We start from the raw sequence: 26,082 nt of genomic DNA, 5'->3' as shown, positions 1-26,082 counted from the left end.
TCGATTATAATAAAATTTAAAATTAATTAAATCTATATTTGCATTAATAAATTAAATTTTATACGATTGGAATCATTAATAACTGTTATCTTTACCATAAATAAAGTCAAATTGGCATTTTATTTCAAATATTATCACATTTTGAGAATTCATTAAACTGTTATCATAATAGCGATGAAAATATAAAATAATCAAGTAAAATCTTATTTATTGTTTTACTTATAAGTAAAGCATTAAATAAGAATTTATTATATGTAAATCAAATTTAATGTGTCTTTCATTCAGAATGAAAAAATTGAAAATTTAAAAAGCAAATCTGGTATTAAAATGTAATTAAATTCTGGGTATAAATTTTAAAAGAAATACATGTAGGATAAAGGGGGTGAAGCGAGGGTTTCTCAAAAATAAAGAAGCTGTGCTAAACTTAATAAAAATATATATTAACAATAATAGGCAAGTAAGCTACAATTTCCACTGGCATCCTCCTCGAGCCAGTCATTCTAACAATAATGGTGTACTTGTAAAAGAACAAAAGAATGTAGACGTATGTCTATTAATGTCCTTGGTTTCAATCACGTGATAGGATGAATGCTTCGTAGATTGGATCTGTATTCCACACGGCCGTCCTGCTCTTCACCGACCGCGGTGACCACCTTCTCACCAATAGACATGTTTGTTCCAAAGACATTTTCTGAAAATACACAAGAAAAAAAGAACAGTACAAAAGCAAATATTTCAAAACAATTGGCTATAAGAAACAAAAAAAAATTATTAGTTTTTTTTTTTTTTTTTTCAGTCCATATGGTTCCTCAATTTCCCCAGATCTTCATATGGTCTGCAGCAGTAGAAGTCATATTAGGACCATCGTGAGTTCCAAGTTTTCTGACATTGTATCTATCGTTGTTGTTCACCTTAGTAACTTCATAAGGTCCGTAGAATTTTGGTCTCAACTTGAGTCCTGTACCGAACTGCGTTCGTTGAATGGCAACGACATCCCCTTTCTCATACTTGTGAGCTTTCTTCCGCTTTTTGTCATATGTTCGCTTGTTTTCCTCTTGAATCTTATAAATGTTGACTTTAGCGTTGTCACGAATCTCTTGTCTGTTACACATTATGGTGTTTTCATGTTCTTCCTTCAATATTTCCAAAAGCTTGTCATCTTGTTTTTGTTTCATTTTAATGCCAGTGAGCAGTTCAAATGGCGAGTATTTGGTACTTCTAGATGTAGTAGAGTTTAATGTTCTTTGTACTAATGGTACGTATTTATACCATTTCTCTGGATCGTTTATGGATAGTTTTGCTAAAATGGGAATAAGTGTCTCGTGAATTCTTTCAATCATTCCGTTTCCTCGTGGGATTCCAGTTGTGATGGTAAGATGAGTAATGTCTTCATTTGCACAATAGTCGCTAAATTCTTTAGAAGTAAACGCGGCACCTTTATCGCTAATCAGTCTATTAGGATTTCCAAAATTTGTTTGTTGTAGGTTTAATTTCTGAATGGCATCGAATGATGATGTAGATTTTACAGGATAGAGCCATACGTATTTTGTGAATGCATCTACCACAGAAAAAATATGGTTGTAGTTTTTATTGGTGGATGGCATTGGACCAATAAAGTCAATGTGATATGTGTCTAATGGAGTTTCACCTTTTGGAATTGGGTTTAATAAACCCTCTGCTTTTCCCTTTTTCCTGTTTACTAAAATACACTTAACACAACTGTTAATTACATTTTCTACGCACTGTCTGATGTTTGGGAAAAAATATTTATCTTTAACAAGATTTTCTGTTTTGTTTACCCCATAATGACCTAATTCATGAGCATTTTTTACAATTTCTATTTGCATGGTCTTAGGGACCACTAATAAATCTCTATCGTTAACAATTTTGTAAAGAATATCATTTTTCACAAAGTAATTATCCTTTTTACCACAGTTAATTAATTCCTTAATTGTTGATATCAATTCGTCCTCTTTTTGGGCTGTTGAAATTTTAGGTGTTATTTCAGGGGTTTCAATAATCATTATTGGATAACGGCTTAAGGCATCAACGTGACGCATGTGTGTCCCTGAGCGATGAATTATTTCGTATTCAAATTCTTCTAGAAATAATGCCCAACGAGCTATTTTAGGGGTAATTTCTTTTTTCTCCATAGTTTTTTGGAATGCCGAACAATCGGTAACAATTTTGAATTTTTGTCCTAATAAATAAATGCGAAATTTCTGTAAAGCTGTTATGATAGCTAAGACCTCTAACTCGTAACTGGAATATTTTTCTTCCTGTACTGAGGTTTTCCGACTCATGTAATGAACTGGGTGGAATTTTCCATCATCGCCCTCTTGCAATAGGATTGCTCCGTAACCAAGTTTAGATGCATCTGTATGCAATTCTGTTCTAGCACCCTGTCTAAACAAATTGAGAACTGGGTTTGTTGATAATTTTTCTTTCAATTTTTGAAAAGCGATTTTTTGTTCTGGTCCAAAAATAAAATTAGTGTCTTTACGCAATAAGTCGCTTAATGGTTTTGCAATATATGCATATCCTTGAATAAATTTACGGAAATAACTTGTAAGGCCTAAGAAACTCTGAATTTGCTTGATATTCTTAGGTTCAGGGAAATTTGTAACTGCTTTCGTTTTTTCCATTGAAGGTGTAATAGTACCGTTTTCGATTATGTGTCCCAAAAAATTAACTTTAGTTTTTAGAAATTGACATTTTTCGAAATTTATCTCCAAGCCATATTCTGAGGCTATCTTAAAGATTTTTGTTAAACGCTCTAGACCTTCAATTTCATCCTTCGCTATTACGTCTATATCGTCCATGTATATTACCATAATGCCTTCATTAATTAGATCTCTGAATATGTGATTAATAAATCGTTGAAATTCGGCAGGGCTATTAGCTAAACCGAAGGGCACTTTGGTAAATTCATACTGACCATTGGTGGTGACAAATGATGTGTATTTTTGACTATCTTCATTTATTTGTAAGTGAAAAAATGCGTTTTTAAGATCCAGTAGAGAATGAATTTTTGCCTCGCTTATACTATCTAAAATATCATCTAAGACAGGAAGGGGGAATCTGTCCTTAATTGTCTTTTTGTTTAACTTACGATAATCCACGCAAAGACGCATAGTACCATTTTTCTTCTTACACAAAACAATAGGGGAAGCAAAATCTGAATTACTAGGTTTAATAATACCTTTTGATAACCATTCCTTTATTTGGGAATCAACTATTTGTTTTTCAACATATGGTAATCGACGAGGTTTACAGTAAATTGGTGTATCGTCTGTTAAAATTATATTCATTTCTAAATTACTTGTTTTCACTTTGTGAGGCTTATAGTTTTGGATAAGATTAAATACACCCTGTTTAACATGCTCATTTTTGATATGATTTAAGTGCATAGTATTTATATCATTTATATTCAATTGAAAACAATTAAAAATATCATCATGAAATTCAAATAAAAAGTTGTTATCATCATGCAAAGTATCACATAATAAGGAATTATCAAAAGACAAGGAATCATTTAAACACAGATCGTTTTTCTTGTTTAAAAGTAAACATTGAGATTGAGAATTTTCCTTTTGCAATAAATCTCCTGCATAAGCATTTTGATCATTTATTTTTTTATTCGAAGTGTTCGAAGTTGTTTTGAATTTAACATCTGGCGAATCTGAAATTTGACACTCGAAAAGAAGAGCTTTTACTTGAGGGATTATGACGCAACACATCGAAAGTTTATCGGTTACTGCGAACGGGATGCATAATTCACGTTTAATGATGTTTTGACTTGGGAGTGAAATTGTAAGAGAATAAGTTTTCGCTTTAATTATCTCTCCAAAACAACTTTTTAATTCAATTGAACTTTCTGGGATACGATCTTTCAAATTTACATATTTGCTATTTATAACACAAATGCGTGAACCCGAATCTACTAAACAGTTAATTTTTCGTTCATTAACGTTTAATTCAATAAATTCCAAATTATTTACACATTGTTCATTGATTGAGTTTTTACTTTCGATTTGATTAATCTGATTTGGATTAATTTGTGAAGGATTAGTTTGGTTTTGAGTTTCTTTAAACTTCCTGTCGCAGTTTTTTGCGAAATGTGAATTCGCACCGCAAATGTAGCAGTTTCTAGTGTCTGGCAATTTATCTGTTCGTTTAAAAGTGTTTGCCCTATATCTTTCTTGATGAGTGTTTTTAGGAGAATGAAAAGTGCTCCTATATCGATGTTGATTTTCTGTGTGGTTGAATGTTGACTGCTGTTCATTTTGCGATTTTCTTTTTGCCGTAAAGTAAATATCGCATTCTTGTGCTAATTCGAGAGGCTTGAACCAACCATTAGCCTGTCTTACGCCAATATGGGCGGATGTGTCTCTGTCTAGTGTTTCATATATTTTATCCGAAATGATTAAATCACATAATGTTTTAAAGTCATTTACTTCTCTCAGACGTAAATAATACTCAAAAGTTGAACGAATTCGTGTTGCAAATTGAATGTGTGATTCATCAAAATTTTTTCTTTGGTGGCGAAAATTAAATAGACACTGTTGAGGGGTTATTTGGTTTTCTCTTAGAATTAATGATTTAAGTTTTTCGTAATTTTTTAATTCCTCTTCTTCAATGTATAACAAGATGCTGTTTGCTTTTTCACCTAGCATATTAATTAAGATTTCAGCTTTAAGCCTCTCATTTATGTTTTTCGTATTAAAAGCTCTTTCCAACGATGAAAAAAATTGAATAAAGTTTTCAGGTTTCGATGGAACTGGAAGAGATAGAGTTTTAATGCTATGAATTAGATTCTCAATGTTTGTTTGAGGTGTATCATTTATTGTTTTGGGAGGGTCAATTTCAAATGCTTTGTTTTTCGCCTCTAATAAAAGCATTTCTTTCTCGAGTCTTTCTAATTTTAGTTTTTCTAACTCAATCTGAATTTCGCTTTGTTTTAGTTCCCTGTCTGCTATTTGTACTCTTTCTTCTACGGCGTTAGTTATCAAATTTTTGACAAATTCAGAATCATTCTTAAATATTTCGGAACATTCAATTTTTTCTTTTAATTTAACGATATTATCGCTGCTGTCTGCGATGCCTCCTATTTCCTGTAATACTTTTACTAGGTCTTCTTTCTTTGAATTTTTATACATTTTTAAAATTGAAAATTTCCTACCTTGTTTGAAGAGACTCTCAGTGTCCAATGGTAATCCAATGTTTCGTTGATTCAAACCAGATTCGTATCCCTTTTCGTATCCAAGGATTTCACACTGCACTTCCACGGAAAAGATGACTGCACTTCTGCTTCACAAAATAATCCAATAATTTCAGGATGATTCGAAAGTTTCATGAAAGTTTCTGGATCAATTCTGTCCTTCGCGACAGATCCGGTTATTGCTCAAATCGCGATCCACATTCCCGTGGACGAGCCCCCATTTGTAGGATAAAGGGGGTGAAGCGAGGGTTTCTCAAAAATAAAGAAGCTGTGCTAAACTTAATAAAAATATATATTAACAATAATAGGCAAGTAAGCTACAATTTCCACTGGCATCCTCCTCGAGCCAGTCATTCTAACAATAATGGTGTACTTGTAAAAGAACAAAAGAATGTAGACGTATGTCTATTAATGTCCTTGGTTTCAATCACGTGATAGGATGAATGCTTCGTAGATTGGATCTGTATTCCACATACAATAGTATTATTTATTACTTTGAATCATTCTGGAATTCATTACTCTTGAAACTTATTTTACCAAACATGAAATTACTTGATAACTCAGAAACAAATAATAAAGTACTCCTTGTTACTGCCTTTAGAAGTGAGAGTATACGAAATATATATAATCTAATTAAACAAAATAATAAGTTAGAAAAACAAATAAAAACTACTTATTCAGGGGAAATGCTGTATCCAAAGGATTAATTTCCTACATTTTTAATTTAAGTATATTTAGCTTATTATTAAGTATATTAAGTCGTACAAGTTGTATTTTCCTATGACAATGCTAAAAACTCACTGTCTTCTAATTTTAGTAAAATAGTATAAAATGAAAACTTCATACTTGCTAAAAATGATTTATCCAAATTATTTATTACCAACATTTATAAATTTTAAATTTTCATTCTTGTATAGTTAAAACTTTTATTCAAAATTCGAGGATAAACCATACAACTCTAGATCTCACATTAGGAATAATTATGTTTGGATATTCCTTTATGATTTTCTTTAAAAAATATTTTATGCGTAGTACTAAAACTGAAAAAGAAACATGGAAACATGGTTTACATTCATTACAAACTATATAAACGAACATAAAAACTTACTGCTTTATTTTACGTGCTAGATAATTTCTTAAGTAAATTAATATTTTGAAATTTTGAAATTGAAATTTTGAATTATATTAGCAATAAAAGTTAAATTTGCAAACTTTCTATTAGATTAAATTTTGAAAGTTAAAGAGTCCCTGGTATTGTAGTTGTTAATATAATACCAATAATTATGGTTCTATGTTTCTTTTTTTCTTCTTCAAATTGAAGCTTCGGTTGATAAATTTATTATTTTTAATTAATTTAATAATTTGGGATGTTTGGGCATTAGAAATTCCACTAATTAGTTTTTGATAAACCAATATACACAGCAATATTTTTCAACCAATTATAAAAATAAAAGAAGGTATTAACTAATTTCATTCTCTTCAAAAAGACAGATTTAATGTCAACACTAAATGAACAATAAAGGATAATTGAAAGGCAAATTAAATTTTAAAGAACACACACACAAATAGGAATACAGAATCCGATAAAATAAAGCTGTACTTTCAATATATTTAAAACAATAAATACCGAAAAAAACTAATAAAAACGAGCTGAAGTTCTAACATTCTATAAAAGAAAAGGCAATGGAAGAATAATGTTCTTGGGGAAAAAGAATCTTTTTGTGAATTCCGAAAACGAGTTACATGAAAGAATGTAACTATTAGAGGGATTATTGCAAAAACAAAATCAAAAGTTTCTCTTTTATAATTAAGGTCAATAGAGGCAAAAAAAAGGCGCTATTAATAATTTGAATGTCATTTCCATCCGAAAAGCACATTCAGACGATAGATTATAAATGGCCGAGTCCTGTCAGACGATACGATGACAAACGGCAAGCATCGATATGAATCGATACGGTTTTGAAAGCCGGTTACGAATAGAGCACTAAGCAAAAAAGCGAAAGAAAATTTGACTTTTTATTGTTTTTTTATTCCTTATTTTCAGCAAAATCGATTCTAACCATTTTTCGTTTTCTTCTTATCTTTTTTTTTCTCAATTTTTATTCCTTATAGTTTTTGTTTTCTTTCTTAGTAAAAGAATCAAGTGAAAAAAAGCGATCTAAAATAATAATTCTTTTTCGAAATTTTCTTTTTCTCTTTTTGAATGTTATATAGATATATTTTATATCCGGATGTATTCCGTCTAGCTCTGTTTTTATGTAGAAAGCGGATTTAAAATTTATTCATACTCCAGGAATTTGAAGGATTTGAATCCATCCTTTCATTTTTCACTCCAAAATCTAAATCTATTGAAAAAGGAGAAGATAATTCGGGAATCATATTATACACTGGCGTTCTGCTTTTTGACACCTAAGTTTTAGTCTCTAAAAAAGAATAAAAAAATAACCGAAGATTTAAAGTATTCTTTTCAATTGGTTTTTAGGAATTTTCAAAGCTTTTAAGATAAACAATTCGTTTTTAACGGCAAACTATCGTCTGAGATTTATGAGTCGGACGAATTGTTTGCAGAAAAACGTAGCTAGATTGAAATTAATTACAATTTTTATTCAAATAAGTATACATTTGAGCAATTTAGTTCTAATAATAAGAAACAAATTTTTTTTTTTGTATATTAATGCATAGTTGAAATTTAAGAGAAACTAATTTACTTTTATAAATTACTTTTATTTTGGTTATATATCAAAACCAATTTTAAAATATCTTTATTTCCAATTTTAAAATATATCTAAACAAGTATTTTGATTTGGTTGATTATGTTTTAATGTTGATTAACTGCTCTTGACTATAATTACATCTCGAGTTTACGTATAACTATATCTTTGCAATAGGACCACAATTTTCAAAATAGGCAGCATTAAAAAAGCTTTATTATGGTAGTAATACTTGCATGTTATAATAGTATTTGCATATACTTACATATTTCTCAAAGCCAGAAAAATTCTTTTAGAACGTAGTTATATGTATTTTGAAATACTTGAGGCAAGAGTAAATTAAGAGAACACTTATTCTGAAATGTAGCAACTGTACAAAAAATTATGGTAATTATAAATTAATTAAAAAAAATAAACCAATTTATTTGTATAAAAATACTTAAGCGAGGGGTTATTAACACATTTATATAAAATATTATTGACCTTATACACAAATACCCATTATCAAAAGATCAATAAATGGAACTTCCTAACTGTAAAATAGTGTTATAAATAAAGTACTAAGATTCAAAACATCAATAAATAAAGCGCTTATCAACTGTCTTGTACCTTCAAAAATTATAAAAATACCAACAAAAAAAATATCTAGCTTTCTCAAAAAAATTCTTCGCTTCTCAATTACACGATGATAAAACAAATGATAAGGCGAGCGATTTAAGAAATTCTTTTCTTCTGTAAATACTTATCAAAGAAAAGTGCTAATAACCTCCAATAAAAGTTAAACAAAACAAAAAATATCTAAACAAAAGTTTTAACAAAAGTTGCCGTCATTCTACGTTGTTGGAAGTGGAGGTAAAAATAAAAGCTTTAAGTTAATGAACTGAACAGACAATTTTTGCTCAGAAATACTTTCACAGCCGGTATAAGAGTTCAGAGGAGAAAGCAACAAAAAACTTAAAAGAAAAGGCGAAATTTGGAATTTTTTTATCGATTGAAAGTCACCTTTGGTAGATAATGTTTAGAAAGTCAAATTTTAAATCTTTTAATTGACAAAAAGGTAATGAAACTTTTGGAGATTGTATACATGTTTAAACTTGAATGTCAATTGCATATTAAGTATTTATGACCGAAAAGAAAGGACATAAAATATAATTTAACTTAAAAGTTTATACTAATTAATGTGAAAAAAATTATAACTTAAACTGTTTCATATGTAAATAAAATTTATTGTTTTTTACATTTAAGGATAACATTAGATCAGTAAAACATTTAAAAAATTTCAAATCTTGTATATTTTTATAAAGATATGCTTTTATCAAACCTCTGCGTTAAAATCTTTTGTTTAAATTGATAATTTTTTATCTGAAATTAAGTTCATATTTCAATTTACATTACAGTTCACATTACAATTTCAATTTATTAGATTTAAAAGATTTTAAATCTACTAAATTGAAATTGTTTGCATGAACATGAAAGTAAGACTAACTATTTTTCGTTAATATAAGTGAAGTCCTCAAACTATTTAAATAAGTTAATTAAAATTTGTTGGATTTGTAGGAAACAGGGTTGAAATTTTGTGCGAAACTTACCTATTTCATCCAAGACTAAGCAGAAAAAAACCTGAAAGAAAATAGACAAAATGAAAGAAATTGAAAATGACAAATGCAGATATTTAGCAAAAGTTATTAAAAGAAAATTTTAAATCTGAACAAAACATAATACAGTGAAATGTTTTTAAATCTCCTTTTTTGAAAAAAAAATTATTTGGATGTTATTAACCATTTATCAAATGGTTGTTTTACTTTGTACTTTTTTGCTCAGGCATAGTTCAACTATAGTCGTGGTGAAACTAATCTTTAAACGTTACCCTGGTTTCGACATCCTGTTATACATTATTTTCTATCGGTTTTGCAAATAACGCTTTTTATCACTAATCTTGGCAACCTTTTAAAACTAAAAAAGTGTAATTAAAATATATATAACTGGAATATAAAATTTTTACTAAATAATTTCCAAATATAAATCTGGAAATTTGAAACACTGCCTCAGTTTCTGATGGCAATTTGAAAAAACTGACAAAAATCCGAATATTGGTGACCATGATGAATTCCTTTATTTATCGCAATCCATCACCTGTTGATGAACTTTTAAAGAGTTTTTCTCTGAGTGAAAAGAGTTATAAAACTGCAATTAATCAACTTAAAACTCGGTATGGAATGGATAAATTCCCTATATTTTGAACCCTTGACCACAGTCTTGCTCACATTGAGCCCCACTCAGAAGGTGAGGCACTTCGGTTGAAAATCACGCTCTAGAATTTAAATAATTCCTCGTTTCAAATACTTGCCCACTTGACGTTTTGTAGCATCCTTTGGCTTTTTTTTATCATTTAACTCACTCCTCAGCAATTGTGTACTTGCAACTAATCGCATTCTCGTGTCTAATCACGTGGTCATGCATGGCTTGTTAACGTTTACAACTTCAAAGCTTGAGCTTATTATCACGCTAAGACAATTTTCTGATCCGATATAAGGAACGCCTTCAAGCGACAACACCTTTGCGTGTCAAACCTGATTGGCTGACCCATAGTCTAAGAAAACCTGCGGTTTAAGCGAATATTTTACAGTACCTTTAACTGAATATTTCTTTCACAAAATCTTACAGAATTTCTCTGATTCTCAACTAAAATATCATTAGCTCCCACCTGCAGAAACTTTTATAGTCAAACGATTCTTCCCTTTCTGTCTTTATTGCCAGTAAAATTGTTTGTTTACAATACAAAACTCTGTCGAACAACAGAAATTTTCTGTTCCTCTTTGTCGTTCAAGCAAAATCCCGAATCTACTTCTGCCCGCTTGGGATTTGTTCTATTTATGCATTACTGTTTATCCCGCTGAGTTTCCCTAAGTACTCGAATTGTTTTGAAAATTTTACCTCTCTGATGTTGCAAACTTCGTTCCTTTTGTTAAGTTTTAATATGATTTATGCTAGCTACGTCGTTGTTTTGTATTAAGGGTTTTAAGACAACAAACTTATGAAAATCAATTAAAAAGCTCATAACTTTATTAATTATATTATCGCATCTTGTTGCAGCTTCCTTTATAATGTTGTATTTTGAATATAAACATAAATATCAGTCAAGACATTCTATCATTGATTATAAACATATCATAACTGATCTTTAACTATTATAATGAATGTAACTGTTCCCCTGATGCGATGTTTTCATCTTTAAGCTTCATTAATGCTGTGAGGGAATTTATATATTTTTGTTTTAGGCTTATAAGCATACAAGCCTTTACTATAAACTTTAAATGTCTACAACTTCATTTATTATTTAAGTATTGCTTTGCAGCTTTGTTTTACGTTTTATATAAATATTTGATAAGTAATCACTAAAATATTTATTTTTTCTGCATATTTGCTAATTGTTTTCATTATTGTTATGATAATCGTATTATGTCTCATACATCGAAACTTCACTGCGTAATGTGTGATTCTGTTCAATTTGATTTATTTCGCAATAGGTTAAGCATACAAACGTTTGCCATGGCTTAAAAGTTTGTTTTTATTATAATAATGTGTTACGACTCTTCACATTGTATATTGAACCCTATAACTATTGAATATTTTGTAATTATAAATAATTGAAATCAATCTAACTCTTCTGACACTGATTACATAAAAATATTTCCTTTCATCCATATTGTATTAAATTGAATTAGATATTTTAAAATTTATATCTAATATTAAAATACTTGCAATATGCTATTTGTTTGGACCACCCAGTGCTGTTTATACTTAATATACAAACTTTCACCTTCACACAGCAATTCACCTTAATTTATTTAAATAATCTTATAACTATTTACTTACGTTCTTCCACATTTTACGAATTGCGCTTAACTTTCGGATACCAGTGTATTTTACATTATTAAAGCTAGATCGATACCAGATCAACTCTTATCAACAAAAAAAATTCTTATTCATTAAGAATAAATTTTCTATGTAGAATTCTCTTCCTATTTTTCTTTTAATGAACTATGAGTAACTATGTATATTGTTTATACTTTGAGTATTTTTTTAGATACACTATTTTCGTAACATTTTGTAAAATAACACGATGATGATACAGTTTTTTAATAATTTAAAGTTACACATGCGCACGATTAGAATTTTCATTCTGAAAGTATATTTAAGTGACCAGTACCAGTCTGTCCATCCAATTAAACGTAACGTTTATGGTAAAAAATCATTTTTTTTACCTTTATGGTTTTACAACTAGTATGGTTAAAAACCATGAATACAAAACTATGCAATTTTTTAACCATTTACAAGTAGCATGGTTTCAAAACCATAAAAAAAACCAATGCACAGTTTTTTTTAATAATTTAAAGTTACACATGCGCACGATTAGAATTTTTATTCTAAAAGTATATTAAAATGACCAGTAGCAGTCTGTCCATCCAATTAACCGTAACGTTTACGGTAAAAAAAACATTTTTTTTTTACTTTTATGGTTTTAAGACTATTTTCAACTAGTATGGTTAAAAACCATGAATAAAAAACTATGCAATTTTTTTAACCATTTACAAGTAGCATGGTTTCAAAGTTATAAAAAAAAAGAATTTTACTGGACACTGGATATAGTTTAACAGCTTTATGGTGCTGCCATCTATGTGTGAATGAGAGTAACGTATTCAAATAGTACAGGGTCATAAATTGAGGAGTGCAGGACGCAAGAAACTCTATATAAGTAAATAGGAATGAGAGAAATATTGTGGTGTCTACTCTGGGACTCGAGCCCCGTTCTGCCGGTCATAATGTTGACAGATTAGCTCTCCCAGCTGAGAATAAGTATCCATCTGCAAAGAACTAAGTGGCTTCATCTGGTGGGTTCAGTTGATGCGATAAAATTTTTGTCGTTTAACCGTATTAGGTGAAAGCAGGTAATAAACGATTTTTCACCCAGTTGATAGTTTGAATAACATCTTATTTATGGTAAATTGACCGTTTTGTTCGAATATTGTTAAAAAGCAATTAAATAAATTGTTACTTGACCATTTTTTTCCGAGAACTTCCTAACAGTACATTTCCAAGAGAAACCGTGATCTGATAACGTAATGAATAGATTTCAAAAGTCAAAGGTGTTATCACAAAATACAGTAGCAATAAACTTTAAAATTTGAAATCGGTTAAATTTATTGAAGTAGGAATTTTCTTTAATAAAATATATCTGTCCTTAAGGAGTGCAAATATTTCATGCATTTTCTCTCAATTAAAAAAAGTAAATTCTTTTGAAATTTACTATTTAAATGGAAAAGTACTGATCTCTTCATAAATTTTTCCTCTCATTTTCTCCCTTTGAAATAATAAAGTATGTGCATTGTTTTAAATAATCAAGATTATGAAAAGCATTTCCCACTTTAAATGAAAAGGAATAAATTCCTTTTTCCCATTTTTACTACGCTCATAACAGGGTAAGTACTCCAGCAATTCAGAGATTAAACTTTCTTTTTTTTCATTTAAATAATGGATAGAAAGAGTTGAAAGTATGTTAGCGATTTAGATGAGCAATTTAGAAAACTCTGTCGTGGAATTTTTCAAAATTAAAAACATCCATGGCTCATTACTCAATTTCAGTTAAAGATTTTTCCAACTAAATATGATCTTAAATCGTTCATTATGCAGCTTTTTCAATGACATGGTGTATCCGAGAGAACTCAATTTATTATTTCGTACAAAAAAAGCGTTAAAATTTAAATAAAATATTCAGAAACAAATTCTTTGTTTTACATTTAAAGCAATAGAATAAAAGAATTGTTCGATCAAATTTTATATTTATTCTATGTCATTTACAATATTACAACCAAGCATTTTAACACTCTATTGAGTTAATTTTAAATTACAAAAGAAATGATCATAAGTGCAAAAAAACGCTTTAAAGCTGATAAATGTTTTTAAATTATTTATCCACCACTTTTTATACATCACACAGTTAGCCCGAGCTAGTAATGAATGGAAGCAGAAGCAGGGAAGGAAAATGCAGGCACACAATTTTTTAATGTTGTGGTTGTTTCTAATCCCCGAGTGGCCTAGCCCGAATAGACCAATTCTTTAAGTGCATAAGCGTCCAGAAAGTCTAAAAGCAGAAGAGGTTTTGCAAAAGAAGAAAATAAAAAACGCGTCTAACTTAAAGTTATGGAAGTTTAAGATTGACTTGGGCCATGCACTTTCCGACGCAGTCCTACACCGCAGTGCAAAAAACTAAAATTTAATATATTTTCTCTTATTTTATCATAATTATCAGAAATAGCATCATATCCCATACAAAACATGAATCCTTTATCGTAGAGACTGTGTAAGAAAAAGTGTTGCAAGATCCCTAAGTGATACAGTCACGATCTAGTGACAAAGAGGGAAAATTTTGGATAGTTCTCCCCATTAAGATCAAAGTACGCGTAATTCCTAAAAGGAAAAACTTTATAGATAAATATTCCTACGAAATGTTAAAAATATTTTTAACTAATTATAGTTCTCTTAGAGAAAATAGTATTTTTAAAGATCAAAAAGATTTCAGTCCGATTAATGAAGATGCATTAAACGAAGAGAATTAATGTTTAAAAAAAATAACTACAGCGTACAAATTGTGGTGCTTAATAGCGCAAAATAGTCTCATAGCGTTTCCTTGTAAAAGTTCTTCTAGTTTTGAATTGGCATCAAATAATTACTGTAAAAATTGATAAAACTGTCATTTTAGGCCGCCGTTCCAAAACGAAAAGTTAAAATCAAAGTTTTGATCAACAACATCATATGCTACATAATAGACAAGTGTGATTCAATTGGACAAGTTGATCAGAGATGCCAAAATCTCATGTTTAAGTTGAGCCAATACAACAGAAAGTTTTAGAAAGTTAATCAAACACGTAATGCGTGTTGCAGATATAATTTCGGAGGTCTGAGCCTCTCCGAACACTTTATAGGACTCAGTCAGAGCTCAAAATTTTCAAGATTTTCTGAGCCTAAGCTTACCGGTCCCCAAGATTTTATATGCCACATAGGCCGCATTTTGATAATGATATGATTGGATTTGACCTGAATATACACCGAATAGCCAATACATTATGACCACCCTCCATCTATAACAATGGGCTCGCCCAGGTTTTCATGGTTTCTCGCCCAGGAACAATGTTGGGGTACGTTAGAACCCAAAATCCTCATAGAACAATCCCTGACGTCTGTAAGCTACTTGAACATAGTACTTGCAGACTAGGTTCACCCATTCATGGCTACAGTTTTGCCTGCGGGGGATGGTGTTTATCAATAGGATAATGCACCATGTCATAAGGGTCGAATCGCTATGGATTGGTTCGAGGAACATTCCAGTGACTTTCAAGTCATGTCTTGGCCCCAAAATTCACCTGACATTAATCCAATAGAGCATTTGTGGTCCTACTTGGAAAACCAAATTCGTGCTGCCACGCTACCCCCTCGCAATGTGAGGGAATGGATGGACCAGATGGTGAGCGTTTGGTACCAGATACCTCAGACTACCTATCAGCAACTTGTGGAATCAATGCCACTGCGGGTGCTAGCAGTTTTGAGGGCTAAATGTGGTCCTACATGTTATTAGCAGGGTGGTCATAAAGTGATGGCTCTCCGGTGTATATAAGTTCGACATAAGATACATTATTTGAAATCACCTGTTTCCGGATCATGCCATTTAATATCAATAAATTATTTAAATTTAATTATTAAACCAAATATAAATAAAAAATATTGTTTTAATATACCTGTTTAGTTTCAGAGTAGTAAAAAATAGTTGAATTCTTCATTAAAAGCTCGATCCTAAAAACTTCTTTCTGACAAGACTTACGAGACAATTATGTTATTTGAGCTAAATGATGTAATGAATCGGCATCCCGATGGACCTGAAGTTTTCAACCACACAGCCAGATCGAACGCAAGAAAAATCATCTGACTTGGCTATCTTGTCTCTAGAATAAAAAATCTATCAACTCTCATTTAGGAATGAGAGGGAAAATTAAAAACAACAAACTTAGAATCAATGCATAACGTGAGAGGAAATCTAATCTGGGCTAAAATATTTTAATGTAGATTTTAATAAAGGCTATATATATATATATATATATATATATATATATATATATATGTATATATAACTAACAACTGATTAATGTAAAAAAAATAAAAAATAACACTTAAAAACAGAAAATAAAATAAAAGAAAAAACAGAATAAAACATAGATGAAATATAAGTTTAATCTATAAAGCGAGTAGCGAATTCAAATGTACTTACATGAACGGGAAATTTTTCAAGAATGATTTAAAAAATATTTTCGTAACAGGATTGCCAGTTTCCAAAATATGAAAACAAAAGCGCAAAGGAACTAGAGGGGAAGTTTTGTTTTAAAGTGCCGTTCTTACTGCATTGCTGAAGTGCGTTTGATTTGTTAGTTAGTTACCAAGGTGGGGTCAGAATGGATGTGCGCAAGGTAATATTATACTGGATAGTTTAAAGAAGTTGACCATACTTAATTTTAGAAAATAACTATTTATTAAAGAAAAAATAGAAAATAGAAACATGAATTGCCTGTTTCACACATAATTTTAGCCACGGATTTGCACATGGAAAAATTGTATAAATTACTAAAGAAATTTTTAGTAAATAATTTTACCCATGAATTTGCCCAAAATGGATTTGCACATGGAAAAATTATATAAATTAACAAAGAAAAAAATTTTTAGTAGATAATTTTAGCAACGGACCTATCTAATGAGTTCTGTTTACTTGCAGCTTATGCGCAATAAATGATACTCATTTTTTTCTTAATTTTCTTCGTGTTTTTTTGTATTTATTTATTTTGTTGCATATATATATATATATATATATATATATATATATATATATATATATATATATATATATATATATATATATATATATATATATATATACATATATACATAAATGAATTTTTAAGATTAAAACAATTTAAATTGATAGATCTTAAATACAGAAATAAATAAATAACTTTTTACATTTTGTAATTGTTAGTTTCAGTTTCTTAATACGTAACCGTTAAAGTTGAATGGAAGTACTTAATATTTAATTATATTTCATGTGATTTTTTTTCTCATAGTGAATATATGACGCTAAATTATTATAAATAAGCTACACTTTTTAAAATCCTAGTTTGCGAATCAAAATTCTTAAACCACTTTAAATTTTATTTTTCTTTAAAGATTGAAAAAAAAAAGGGGGAATACATTTTATACCCAGTGATTTCTTTCCGTCAGATTTTTCCCTCAACGATCATGATGTATAGATGAAATTACATCGCATCGCGTCTCTCGCATCGGAAAGATGCGCCATCTTAAGAAGAAAAGGGGAAAAAATTCCACGCGTTGCCATTTCTACCATCGATAAAAGACAAAGAAAAGCTGAACGCGCAGACGAAAAAGAGAAGGAGTTTTAAGAAAGAATCATTGGCATTGGTCCAATTCCCGCCATTGAAGAGAGGAAAGGGGAGAAAAGGAACACAGCAAATGTAAGGATGGAATTCACTGTATGACAGATGTTGCATTTTGTTTCCGGGCGAAATGAGAGGAAAGGCATTTCGTTAAGATATAACAAAGAACAAAAATAACGAATAGATCCTGAATAACTTTTTGAATTTTTTCAATTTTTTGAAATGGAATGAAGCTTTGAAAGGTTATAATAGGACATCATTTGATGTGAGAATCGCTGTTTTTTTTTTCTTCTTTCAAACGTTCTTTCAAATCGACAAATGAAAGTTGAGACAACTGGATCTGCTCTGTGAAAGATTGAGTCTTTCAATACATTGAGTATCAATGTGTCTTTCATTTTAAAATGGTTTAAAATTTTTTTTTAAACTTAAGTGTCTATTTTATGAGTTAAAAAGATCAATGTAAATAAAATAGTAGCCGAAATTTCAACTGTTTTTACCTCTGTTGCTCGCAAGAAATCATTTAGAACGTTTCTTGTTCTTAGTTTGCTTATGTTGATGTTGGAGGGTATATGTCTCTTAAAAAAGATCAAAGAGGAGAGGAAGGGTCTGGTGCGAACAATTTTTATAAATTTACCAAAAAATTTTGCCACTTATTCATAGCATGTCTTAAAATTTTTATTATTAAAATTAGAACAATTGTTGTCATTTTGAATCATGCATAAGAGAATTTGGACCATCATTTTCTTTAAATAATATTTCTTTAAAAAAGTATATATATATATATATATATATATATATATATATATATATATATATATATATATATATATATATATATATATATATATATATATATATATATATATATATATATATATATATATATATATATATATATATATATATATATAACTGTTAGATTTATACATATTCAATTTTAACACATGTTTATTTTACTTCATATCGGTTGGTTTATTTTATGCTTGTCTTCTTTCACCTTAAACTTATTTATAATTAAATCTTTTAAGTTTTTCAGAGGCATAAAGGTGTTACGACGAATTATTTTTATCTTAAGATATTTATTCTTTATTTTGGTGTCGTAAAGGATTACGTCCTGATGTTCCATCAATTTTTCCTTTTTTATGATTTTTCTAATTATATTATGTTTTTACACACACACGCACACACACAAGCATATATATATATATATATATATATATATATATATATATAAAATCTGGAAAAAAACAAAACAAAGAAAAGAAATAATCTCTTCATCAGCCCACACGATTATATCAGCAAAAAGGAGTGATTTCTAATATTGTGTTAATATAGCCAAAGCAAAATACATCAATACAATAGTGAGAGGAGAACTCAAAAAAATTGAAACGAAATTAGAACACATTAAGTAAAAATATATATACGAAAAAACAAACAAATATATCAAGCAAAAAACAGGAAAAAAAATGTAAAGAGATTAGAGAACAGTACACGAAAGGAAATCTACATAGTGAGGAGCGAATAAAATGAACTTACGCGTACCGGAATCTTTCAAGAATGATTTAAAATATTTTCGTAATAAGATTGCCAGATTACAGAATATGAAAACAGAAGCAAAAATAAAGTGATATCTTATGGTACATTCTTACTGCTAATACTGAAGAACGTCTAATTTGTTAGTTACCTTGTGTGGGCCCGAAAATGGATGCGTATATATACATAGATACATTTCATTTGAGTTATTTAACATCACCACCTCTTAAAAATAGCTTTTCACACTATCGAATATTTAAAAGCAATAAACTAATGCAAGTTTCACAGCTATTCAATGATACTAAAAATACTTGACTTCTCCGTTTAAAGAGTTAAACATATTATACAAATACAAAATCATTCTTAGAAAATATTTTTAGAAACTAAACTTTTCACATATAATTCCTGAAGACAGTTATGAAGGTTAAACTGAAAATTTACTAAGTATCGTTTATAAAATCTATTTATATTTATCTAATATGATTTCTTTCTTACATATGCATAGATTTTCTAAACAGCAATTCTAAATTCTATGATACTTTTAATTGATGCAGGTTTCTAAACGTGTCCAGTCTCCAGTTTGAGAAATTGCACGCTTAGCTCTGGGACTACTTATGATGCTGTTGGATCATTCTCCCTTTTAACAACTTGCTTCATTACGTTTGCATCAATCACAGCAGAGTAATGCCCTTTTGCAAGTGAATCAGCTTTATTAGCTCTTCTAATACCCGGGCACGACTGATTCATTACATAGCCCAAAGATTCGGAGTTGCTGCACTTATCTATCAAAACAGCTCCTATAATGGTCATGCAAATTATCCGCAAGTCATTGGATTATGACTAAATGTATATTCGTAGTTAAAAGATGTTTTGATTTTGATGGTAAAATACGCGATATAATGGAATTACTTTAAAATATTGCTGAGTTTTAAATTATTTGAAATTAACATATCATGCTCAGTAGTTTTTAAGCTTTTCAGAATTACTAGAACAGTATCTAAAGTAACACTGAAGAGCAATTTTTTTCTGTTGCATACTCTGGTAGAAGCAATTATCTATTATGAATTATTTTTTCGAGTGCTTCTGAATAGGACATATACACAGCCGACTAAATTGTTCGGATTTACGACCACTAATATTCACCTCTATAGCCCTGTAATTTTGAACTCAGTCCAGAAAACAAGTATACTCCGAGATCAAGTATTGGGAGAAATTTACCTTCATTTTGGACTTTCTGATGTAACCCGTGATTGCGTTATGTGAGAGTAAAACCTCCTTCGGTTAGCCTGATGACAGGAGGAATCTAATCCATGTTCCATCTACCACTAAGGATAATTTTACGTCAGCACTGTGATCGATGTAAGCTGAATAGGTCATATTTTATTTTAACCGTCGTTGAACAGACGACCCAAATTTCGGATTACGAGTACTAATGTTCAACTCCACAGCCTTGTAATTTTAAACCCAATGCAGAAGACAAGGGAACGCCTGAATCAAGTATTGGGGAGAATTTTGCTATTGTGGAGGAGTTTTTTGAAGAAACTAACCCGCATTTGCGTACATGGAGAGGAAGACCACGAGAATCTCCCACGGTAAGCCTGACGGCAAAGGGACTCTAACTTATGATCCGTCTACCACTGAGGATATTTTATGTCAGCACTTTGGTCGGTGCAAGCCGGATATGGATTTGTATCGACCAGTCGCCGCAGAGATTCGAACCCGGTTCACCTCATTGGATGTCGAACGCTCTATCCCCTGAGCCATCGCGGCTTCGAATAGATCATAATAGGGAAGCGTCTCTAGCAACGTAGGATGACAACTTTGGGCATGAGTTTTAATACAATTGTTATCCTGAATTGTTATCCTAACAGGCCTGGAAGGGATGCGTAACATTTATGCAACCCCTTACTATATATGGGTCATTCTCACAAAAACAGTCATTTTCATGTCCCCAGTATATTTTATGTTTGTTTTACAGCTTACGAAGGAAAAAAATTCAGGGAAAGTGTCCTTCAGAATGCAAGCTAACAAAAGAATAAAAATAAAATTATCAATTTTTATTTTTTATTTATTTTAGGTAATTAAAATATACCAATATGTCATTCCCTCACTTGTCCCCACTGCTGATTTAAAAAAAGAAAAAAATTGTTTCTGAAATAATTTTTTTTTTTTTTTTTACAAATTCGTGTTTTTTATTTCAGAATACTGAAATATAGAATTCAGGAAATTAATTTTAAACAAACATAACAAACTTTAGGTAGATGTAACTTAGATAAAAACATGTATTAAAATAAAATATCATTCCCTCACTAGCGTCATTCCCTCACTTTTTAAATAGTGAAAATAATAAATTTACTTAATAATTAATTTGAAAAATAAAATTAATTAATTAATTTATTTATTTAATTAATTTATTTATTAAATTAATTATTAATTATTATAAATTGATTAATTACAAATTAATTATTTAAAAATTAATTAATTTAAATATTAAGTATAATTTATAGGATATATACTTTCTTTATAATGCCATTACATATTTCTATTAATATAAAAAGTTTCAGAGCTTTTTATTCACTTTACTTTTTTGGGATTTTATGAACTGAAAAATGACAGTTTTCGTGAGAATGACCCATATAAAGATTTTAAACTTGAACATTGCAACAAAAAGTAGACAAAAAAATTCATTATAAGATAAAATCTGTAGCTTTAGGGGTAAAACTAATTTCCGATTTGAAATCCCCTCATCCGAATTAGGCAACTTCAGTAACAAAAATTTGTTACTCTGGGTAATTAATTTTTTTTTTTTACCAAAATAATTTATTATGTTTAATTTAATAGTGGCATTAATATTTATTAAAACATTTTTTATTCAGATTTTAGTGGATCACTATGATTTAAGTTTTTTATGAATTACTATGATTACAAAGAACATGGTTCAAAACTGCGATTTTAAATCATAAATCAAAGAGATTGAACTATCCGTCCACGCGTGTCACGTTTCTTTTAAACGGTTCCTCATCTTTGAGTGATAGAAACTATTCATTCAAATATAAAAATTAATGTTAAAAAAATTATAAGAAAAAGAAAAAAAGAAGAAAAATTAAAATATAAATGCTTCTTATTTCTTTTTTAAGATTCATTTTAATATATCAATTTTCCGCTCTTCAAATAAACAAAATTGAAAACGCCATTGTGATAGTAAAAATAACATTATTTCATAGTTGTTTGATTATATGCAATAGTTTATATTTTTTTAATGCTGAATCATGAATTCTATTCTAACTTGCATAACTTTTTCATTCATGATGTTTTATTTTCAAATAAAAAAAGTAATTCCAACGTTTTATAATCTAAATTACTAACAATACAATTAAACAAACAGAAAATATATTATACTATATAAGACTACAAAATTCAAAAAAATACTATGTACTAAAAAGCAAAATTTGCTTAAGGGAGCGTACAATGTCACTTTACTATTACTGACACTAATGATGCTGAATTTCGGTAATAGGCACTTCTGGTATCATGTCAATTGGTGCAGTTTTAATTGGAAAGTATTCCGTATAGGTACAAAGTATTTTATGAGTAAATTTGGAGATAACAGCAGTACCAATACTTTACATTTTTAAGCTAGATTTTTACGGCCCTTCAAAGATTTAAGTACGGGAGAAAGTAGCTAGATAATGGTAAATTTTGAATTTATACATATATTTATGAATACATATATAATTCGAATGTTTTGCATTAGAACTTTATTGCAGTATTTGTACTATGTTTGTTGATTTAGACAAATTTTCAAGACCAAAAAAAAATCAATGGTATCACTTGATTAATTATTTTTACTTTAATTAGTTCTTAGTGAAATAAATTAATTTTTTTAAATTTATTTTTTTAGTTATTTTTTGTGTGACTAGTGACTTCGTTAGTTTTTGTGTGACTTTATACTTTAATTAGTCAAGATATTTTTGAAACAGTTTTAAATTTATTTAATTTTTAAAAAAATGAATTATTCTAAATTTTAGTCGAACACCAATAGCATAAAAGTACTGAGCAAGAATAGTTTAAAGTAAAGGCATTTTGAGTCATAAATTATTCAGAAAATATTAATAATGAAGAATAATAGTTTCGGTTATTTCAAAATTTAAAATAGTTTTTTGCAATTCTTTTTTCTCATTGAGTGATAGATTTTTCTAAACTTTTAGTCTAATGAAGCTGCATGAAACTCAAAACAATGAATGCATTTAAAAAAAAAAACTAAAAATTTAAAAATTCTCGAAAAAAAAATCAAAATATAATAAGTAAAATATTACTAAAGAAATTAAAAATAAAAAGTAAAAGAAAGAAAAAGTAAAAGAAAAAAATAAAAGAAAAAATAGAAAAAGAATAGTATTGCTGATTAAAAATGAAAGTATTGCTTAAAAATTATGTTTATCATATCTTATTATTTTGAAGAAATATTATTTTGTTCATGGCGAAATTTATAAAACTTTTAAAAGTCTTACCTCTTACAAAATAAAATCTATTATCCGGAAAAGTTGTGGTTTATTATAAGGAGATTATAGATTATAAAAACATTGTCTTCATTAAATAAAAGCGTCGTTGAAGAAAAACATTTAATGTTCATTTTCTTTGAAAGAATAATCTTCAATCTGAATTTTTCTTCTGAATATCTCCTCTAACTTTCGCAATCGTTAAACCACATAGTCTCGAATTTTATCGATTCCAGGCAGAAAAAACTAAAATGTCTATTGTTTACTTGTACACAAATGTCTTGCAGGGAAAAATTTATCAATTTTTAAACAAGTCAATTTTGAAATTATATTCATATTATTGTTTCGAAAGTTTAAATTATTTTTGATTAAATATTTTTGGTTATACTTAGTGTGCAGAAAATATTTCAATATGTTCATGCTCTTATAGCTGATTAAGGCTTAAAAGAAACTGATTTTGTGTTTGTATTACTTACGTATCAATCATAATTTTATGCCTTAAAAACAGAGGAGGTGAAAGAATATACGGTAAAATTTCTTTACATTTTCGTGAAGGTTTATTTTATGAGCTTTAATAATTTCAGATTTTTTTAACTGAAGAAAAAAATTACAAATATTGTTTTTTTCAAGTGATGACAGATTTAAGCAAGTTAAAATTAAAACTAAAGGAAAAAAACTAAATAAATATTTAACGCATTTCAAAAACTAACTAATGTTTAACGCATTACTTCCATCGTCTAAAATTTCGATCGAAATCCCATATTTAATATTATTTCTTTTTTGTAATTAAAATAATTTATCCTATTTCTTTATAATTAAAATTAGCAAATTATATTATCTGCTAATCATCAAAAAACAGATAATATAAATTTTAAAAATAAAATTTTTTTAATAAGAATTAAATTTAAAAATATAATTTTTTTAATAAAATTTTATAAATAAAATTTTTTTTTGGATGATTCTCATAATTTTTATTTTTTTTATAAAATACTTTATTTTACTAAAAGTACAGAAAAAACTTCGTTAAAAATTCTGTGAAAGTCTAAAGCAGTTTATAAATACGAAACATGAAAAAATACGTGCTTTTTAAACAATCAAAAATAAAGCAAAAGTAATAAAACAAAAGTAAAAAATAAAGCAAAATAAAGAAATAACACATTTTTGATATAAAAAAACTTTTTTTTATATATTTTAACATGGTTCTTAGTCAATCTGAAATTAGATTCACTGCTTTGAAAATTATTTTTCTGTTAAAATATCTCTGAACTATTTTTTTTCTTTGAATTTCAGATTTAAAGGTTATCTCAAAAACTGACTTTAGTCTTTAATTTTCAATGATGAAATATTCTCTTCTGATATCATGCTTATGTTTGTTATAGTTTTTATTGTATTACAGTTTTAAAATTTTAGATCAGTTAGATTTCATTTTATTATTAATAATAATTTTTATCAATATTTAAACCAATTTTATAATTTTGATTATAGTTTTAAAAATTCAGACAATGTTTGAATAAAGACGGATAAAAGGAAATCACTGCATTTCAATTTTCAATAAAATGTTAACTTCTCTAAAATAAAAATAGAATACCATTTGCAGTAGGTAATATAGATTATGTGTGTTAAATACCTTTAGACACAGTTTAGATAGAGACAAAAAATGTTTAAGAAGAAAAAAGGAAATTTCTCAATTTTATTCTTCTGAGCAACAAGTTTCTTAACAGGAACTTTTCTTAACAAGAGGAAGCTACTCAAGAAAGGAACGTAGATTATACTTATAAATTGACAAAAATTAAATATTTTGACACAGTTTAAATAAATACTGAAAATATTTTTTTAATAACCCTTCTGAAAAATATTGACTTTTCTAAGATAAAAAAAGAGAAAACCTCTGGCATGATTAGAAAGCAGTTAGGAAAGTTGGATGTCGATGTTTTCTCCTCATACAGTGTTGGATTGTAGGAAATGCACTTCTACAGATTCCACCGAATTCTTGCTCAGTGACGTCTATATTTTTAGATGAATTATTTTGTCCCTCTTTTAAAGGATCTGAAAGCCGCTGCTATTTTTCTCTTTAATTATTTTAGCTAAAGTACAACTGTTAACACTTCATATAAAAACTGTACAATGCTCTAAATATTTAGAACAAAAGTATTTTGTAAGTTCTTTCGTGCATTGTTAAATTATCGTTTAAAAAAATTCAGGCACTCTTTACACAATTATGTAATCCTTCAAAGTTTTTTAGCTATGTATGGCAACTACTATGGTGGAGGAATATTTCCAGTGTGGTTGTAGGGCAGGGATGGCGAACCAATGGCACGCGTGCCATTTATGGCACGCCACCGATCACGAAGTTCACTGTGAAGCAATTTACGAATTAAATAAAAATTCACAGAAACAAACATAAAAAAATAATAAATTATTGACAAAAAAATTACAATTAATGCCAAAAAACAATTAATTACCGTAAAAAACAAGCTAACAATAAATAACTAGCAAAAAAAAAATTAACAGACCTGCTTAAAATAACATCTTACAACCTAATATAAGTTATTTGTCATCTAATCTGCAACAACAGAAGTCACACTGATGTTACTTGAAGTTGAATTACGCGTAACTATGACCAAATT

General features: G+C 28.7%; 2 long non-coding RNA genes across 2 annotated transcripts; both read right to left on the bottom strand.

Moving 5' to 3' along the window:
- Positions 1-419: 419 nt before the first annotated feature.
- LOC147806938 (uncharacterized) lies at positions 420-5,690 on the bottom strand. The gene is made up of 2 exons (XR_015435400.1): positions 5,183-5,690; positions 420-691 (listed from the first exon to the last, which is right to left on the bottom strand). It is a non-coding gene; the product is annotated as an uncharacterized LOC147806938 (long non-coding RNA).
- A 2,507-nt stretch (positions 5,691-8,197) lies between these two features.
- On the bottom strand, positions 8,198-15,930 carry LOC147806937 (uncharacterized). Its single transcript, XR_015435399.1, has 3 exons — positions 15,726-15,930; positions 9,522-9,552; positions 8,198-8,302 (listed from the first exon to the last, which is right to left on the bottom strand). It is a non-coding gene; the product is annotated as an uncharacterized LOC147806937 (long non-coding RNA).
- Positions 15,931-26,082: the final 10,152 nt, after the last annotated feature.

Source organism: Parasteatoda tepidariorum, chromosome 7 (assembly GCF_982258835.1).
Source record: "Parasteatoda tepidariorum strain Cologne lab strain chromosome 7, Ptep-v5.0, whole genome shotgun sequence".
Lineage (NCBI taxonomy): Eukaryota > Metazoa > Arthropoda > Arachnida > Araneae > Theridiidae > Parasteatoda > Parasteatoda tepidariorum.
The sequence above is the reverse complement of the archived record's forward strand: the minus strand, read 5'-3'. Positions and strand labels throughout refer to the sequence as shown.